The sequence below is a fragment of the Hyla sarda genome, unplaced genomic scaffold (assembly GCF_029499605.1).
Source record: "Hyla sarda isolate aHylSar1 unplaced genomic scaffold, aHylSar1.hap1 scaffold_217, whole genome shotgun sequence".
Lineage (NCBI taxonomy): Eukaryota > Metazoa > Chordata > Amphibia > Anura > Hylidae > Hyla > Hyla sarda.
Window position 1 is genome coordinate 359,672 of NW_026608839.1, and position 6,690 is coordinate 366,361.

Here is a 6,690-nt window from a genome sequence, read left to right on the forward strand (position 1 = left end):
ATAAAGATATCTCCTGTGTGATGGTGACATAATATAATGTATATAATAATATAAAGATATCTCCTGTATGATGGTGACATAATATATTGTATATAATAATATAAAGATATCTCCTGTATGATGGGGACATAATATATTGTATATAATAATATAAAGATATCTCCTGTATGATGGTGACATAATATATTGTATATAATATAATAATTATAAAGATATCTCCTGTATGATGGTGACATAATATATTGTATATAATATATAATATAAAGATATCTCCTGTATGATGGTGACATAATATATTGTATATAATAATATAAAGATATCTCCTGTATGATGGTGACATAATATATTGTATATAATAATATAAAGATATCTCCTGTATGATGGTGACATAATATATTGTATATAATAATATAAAGATATCTCCTGTATGATGGGGACATAATATATTGTATATAATATAATATATAAAGATATCTCCTGTATGATGGTGACATAATATATTGTATATAATAATATAAAGATATCTCCTGTATGATGGTGACATAATATATTGTATATAATAATATAAAGATATCTCCTGTATGATGGGGACATAATATATTGTATATAATAATATAAAAAGATATCTCCTGTATGATGGTGACATAATATATTGTATATAATAATATAAAGATATCTCCTGTATGATGGTGACATAATATATTGTATATAATAATATAAAGATATCTCCTGTATGATGGGGACATAATATATTGTATATAATAATATAAAGATATCTCCTGTATGATGGGGACATAATATATTGTATATAATAATATAAAGATATCTCCTGTATGATGGGGACATAATATATTGTATATAATAATATAAAGATATCTCCTGTATGATGGTGACATAATATATTGTATATAATAATATAGAGATATCTCCTGTATGATAGTGACATAATATATTGTATATAATAATATAAAGATATCTCCTGTATGATGGGGACATAATATATTGTATATAATAATATAAAGATATCTCCTGTATGATGGAGACATAATATATTGTATATAATATAAAGATATCTCCTGTATGATGGAGACATAATATATTGTATATAATAATATAAAGATATCTCCTGTATGATGGTGACATAATATATTGTATATAATAATATAAAGATATCTCCTGTATGATGGGGACATAATATATTGTATATAATAATATAAAGATATCTCCTGTATGATGGGGACATAATATATTGTATATAATAATATAAAGATATCTCCTGTATGATGGTGACATAATATATTGTATATAATAATATAAAGATATCTCCTGTATGATGGTGACATAATATATTGTATATAATAATATAAAGATATCTCCTGTATGATGGGGACATAATATATTGTATATAATATAATAATAATATAAAGATATCTCCTGTATGATGGGGACATAATATATTGTATATAATAATATAAAGATATCTCCTGTATGATGGGGACATAATATATTGTATGTAATATAATAATATAAAGATATCTCCTGTATGATGGTGACATAATATATTGTATATAATAATATAAAGATATCTCCTGTATGATGGGGACATAATATATTGTATATAATATAAAGATATCTCCTGTATGATGGTGACATAATATATTGTATATAATATAATAATATAAAGATATCTCCTGTATGATGGGCACATAATATATTGTATATAATAATATAAAGATGTCTCCTGTATGATGGGGACATAATATATTGTATATAATAATATAAAGATATCTCCTGTATGATGGGGACATAATATATTGTATATAATAATATAAAGATATCTCCTGTATGATGGTGACATAATATATTGTATATAATATAATAATATAAATATATCTCCTGTATGATGGTGACATAATATATTGTATATAATAATATAAAGATATCTCCTGTATGATGGTGACATAATATATTGTATATAATAATATAAAGATATCTCCTGTATGATGGGGACATAATATATTGTATATAATATAATAATATAAAGATATCTCCTGTATGATGGTGACATAATATATTGTATATAATATAATAATATAAAGATATCTCCTGTATGATGGGCACATAATATATTGTATATAATAATATAAAGATGTCTCCTGTATGATGGGGACATAATATATTGTATATAATAATATAAAGATATCTCCTGTATGATGGGGACATAATATATTGTATATAATAATATAAAGATATCTCCTGTATGATGGTGACATAATATATTGTATATAATAATATAAAGATATCTCCTGTATGATGGTGACATAATATATTGTATATAATAATATAAAGATATCTCCTGTATGATGGTGACATAATATATTGTATATAATAATATAAAGATATCTCCTGTATGATGGTGACATAATATATTGTATATAATATAAAGATATCTCCTGTATGATGGTGACATAATATATTGTATATAATATAAAGATATCTCCTGTATGATGGTGACATAATATATTGTATATAATAATATAAAGATATCTCCTGTATGATGGTGACATAATATATTGTATATAATAATATAAAGATATCTCCTGTATGATGGTGACATAATATATTGTATATAATATAATAATATAAAGATATCTCCTGTATGATGGTGACATAATATATTGTATATAATAATATAAAGATATCTCCTGTATGATGGGGACATAATATATTGTATATAATAATATAAAGATATCTCCTGTATGATGGTGACATAATATATTGTATATAATATAATAATATAAAGATATCTCCTGTATGATGGGGACATAATATATTGTATATAATAATATAAAGATATCTCCTGTATGATGGGGACATAATATATTGTATATAATAATATAAAGATATCTCCTGTATGATGGTGACATAATATATTGTATATAATAATATAAAGATATCTCCTGTATGATGGTGACATAATATATTGTATATAATAATATAAATATATCTCCTGTATGATGGGGACATAATATATTGTATATAATAATATAAAGATATCTCCTGTATGATGATGACATAATATATTGTATATAATAATATAAAGATATCTCCTGTATGATGCGGACATAATATATTGTATATAATAATAATATAAAGATATCTCCTGTATGATGGGGACATAATATATTGTATATAATAATATAAAGATATCTCCTGTATGATGGGGACATAATATATTGTATATAATAATATAAAGATATCTCCTGTATGATGGTGACATAATATATTGTATATAATATTATAAAGATATCTCCTGTATGATGGGGACATAATATATTGTATATAATATAATAATATAAAGATATCTCCTGTATGATGGTGACATAATATGTTGTATATAATATAAAGATATCTCCTGTATGATGGGGACATAATATATTGTATATAATATAAAGACATCTCCTGTATGATGGTGACATAATATATTGTATATAATAATATAAAGATATCTCCTGTATGATGGTGACATAATATATTGTATATAATAATATAAAGATATCTCCTGTATGATGGGGACATAATATATTGTATATAATAATATAAAGATATCTCCTGTATGATGGTGACATAATATATTGTATATAATAATATAAAGATATCTCCTGTATGATGGTGACATAATATATTGTATATAATAATATAAAGATATCTCCTGTATGATGGTGACATAATATATTGTATATAATAATATAAAGATATCTCCTGTATGATGGGGACATAATATATTGTATACAATAATATAAAGATATCTCCTGTATGATGGTGACATAATATATTGTATATAATAATAATATAAAGATATCTCCTGTATGATGGTGACATAATATATTGTATATAATAATATAATGATATCTCCTGTATGATGGGGACATAATATATTGTATATAATAATATAAAGATATCTCCTGTATGATGGGGACATAATATATTGTATATAATATAATAATATAAAGATATCTCCTGTATGATGGTGACATAATATATTGTATATAATATAATAATATAAAGATATCTCCTGTATGATGGTGACATAATATATTGTATATAATAATATATAGATATCTCCTGTATGATGGTGACATAATATATTGTATATAATAATATAAAGATATCTCCTGTATGATGGTGACATAATATATTGTATATAATATAAAGATATCTCCTGTATGATGGGGACATAATATATTGTATATAATAATATAAAGATATCTCCTGTATGATGGTGACATAATATATTGTATATAATAATATAAAGATATCTCCTGTATGATGGGGACATAATATATTGTATATAATATAATAATATAAAGATATCTCCTGTATGATGGGGACATAATATATTGTATATAATAATATAAAGATATCTCCTGTATGATGGGGACATAATATATTGTATATAATAATATAAAGATATCTCCTGTATGATGGTGACATAATATATTGTATATAATAATATAAAGATATCTCCTGTATGATGGTGACATAATATATTGTATATAATATAATAATATAAAGATATCTCCTGTATGATGGTGACATAATATATTGTATATAATAATATAAAGATATCTCCTGTATGATGGGGACATAATATATTGTATATAATAATATAAAGATATCTCCTGTATGATGGTGACATAATATATTGTATATAATAATATAAAGATATCTCCTGTATGATGGTGACATAATATATTGTATATAATATAATAATATAAAGATATCTCCTGTATGATGGTGACATAATATATTGTATATAATAATATAAAGATATCTCCTGTATGATGGGGACATAATATATTGTATATAATAATATAAAGATATCTCCTGTATGATGGGGACATAATATATTGTATATAATAATATAAAGATATCTCCTGTATGATGGAGATATAATATATTGTATATAATATAATAATATAAAGATATCTCCTGTATGATGGTGACATAATATATTGTATATAATAATATAAAGATATCTCCTGTATGATGGTGACATAATATATTGTATATAATATAAAGATATCTCCTGTATGATGGGGACATAATATATTGTATATAATATTATAAAGATATCTCCTGTATGATGGTGACATAATATATTGTATATAATAATATAAAGATATCTCCTGTGTGATGGTGACATAATATAATGTATATAATAATATAAAGATATCTCCTGTATGATGGTGACATAATATATTGTATATAATAATATAAAGATATCTCCTGTATGATGGGGACATAATATATTGTATATAATAATATAAAGATATCTCCTGTATGATGGGGACATAATATATTGTATATAATAATATAAAGATATCTCCTGTATGATGGTGACATAATATATTGTATATAATAATATAAAGATATCTCCTGTATGATGCAAACATAAAGTAGACATATTGTATTTGTGAATCAAAATATTATTTATTTAGAATGTTTATTTTCCTTACAAGCAGAGAGCTTCAAAGTTAGAAAAATGCAAAAAATTTTCATTAAATTTGGGGATTTTTCACTTAGAAATGATAAAAGTATCGACAAAATTTTACCACTAACCAAGTAGAATATGTCACGAAAAAACAATCTCGGAATTAGAATGAAAAGTAAAAGCATCAGAGTTATTAATGCTTAAAGTGACAGTGGTCAGAAATGCAAAAAATGCTCCCGTCCTTAGGGTTATAATGGGCTCCGTCCCCAAGGAGTTAAGGAGGGCCCCGGTCAGATTAAGGAGGGCCCCGGTCAGATTAAAGTGGGCCCCGGCCAGATTAAGGTGGGCCCCGGTTGGTCAGATTAAGGTGGGCCCCGGTCAGATTAAGGAGGGCCCCGGCCAGATTAAGGTGGGCCCCGGTTGGTCAGATTAAGGTGGGCCCCGGTTGGTCAGATTAAGGTGGGCCCCGGTCAGATTAAGATGGGCCCCGGTCAGATTAAGGAGGGCCCGGTCAGATTAAGGAGGGCCCGGTCAGATTAAGGTGGGCCCCGGTCGGTCAGATTAAGGTGGGCCCCAGTAAGTCAGATTAAGGTGGGCCCCGGTCAGTCAGATTAAGGTGGGCCCCGGTCAGATTAAGGTGGGCCCCGGTCAGATTAAGGTGGGCCCCAGTCAGATTAAGGTGGGCCCCGGTCAGATTAAGGAGGGCCCCGGTCAGATTAAGGAGGGCCCCGGTCAGATTAAAGTGGGCCCCGGTCAGATTAAGGTGGGCCCCAGTCAGATTAAGGTGGGCCCCGGTAGGTCAGATTAAGGTGGGCCCCGGTCAGTCAGATTAAGGTGGGCCCCGGTCAGTCAGATTAAGGTGGGCCCCGGTCGGTCAGATTAAGGTGGGCCCCGGTCGGTCAGATTAAGGTGGGCCCCGGTCAGATTAAGGAGGGAATTGAAATGAGATGCCCTAGATCCCTATAGACCCTGTGATGTCTCATTGTCCATCAGCATTGTGATGTCTGATAACGTAACCTCACTAGTAACATAACCGCCATCGTTCACTATTTTTCCATTTTTATATTTTTGCTTTCTTTTTATAGTTTCAGAATTTCTCCTTTTCTTTTCCCTCATATTCATGGATTTGTTTTCACGTCAGGAATCTTTGGCAATAAGAATTTTTTTATTTATTTAACCTGTTAAAAGCAAAAAAA

At 27.1% G+C, this 6,690-nt stretch overlaps 1 protein-coding gene across 1 annotated transcript in view; it reads right to left on the reverse strand.

Moving 5' to 3' along the window:
* Positions 1-6,690, reverse strand: part of LOC130319810 (gastrula zinc finger protein XlCGF26.1-like) — a 148,582-nt gene that overhangs the window by 93,476 nt on the left and 48,416 nt on the right. The gene's annotated exons all lie outside the window — the stretch shown is intronic.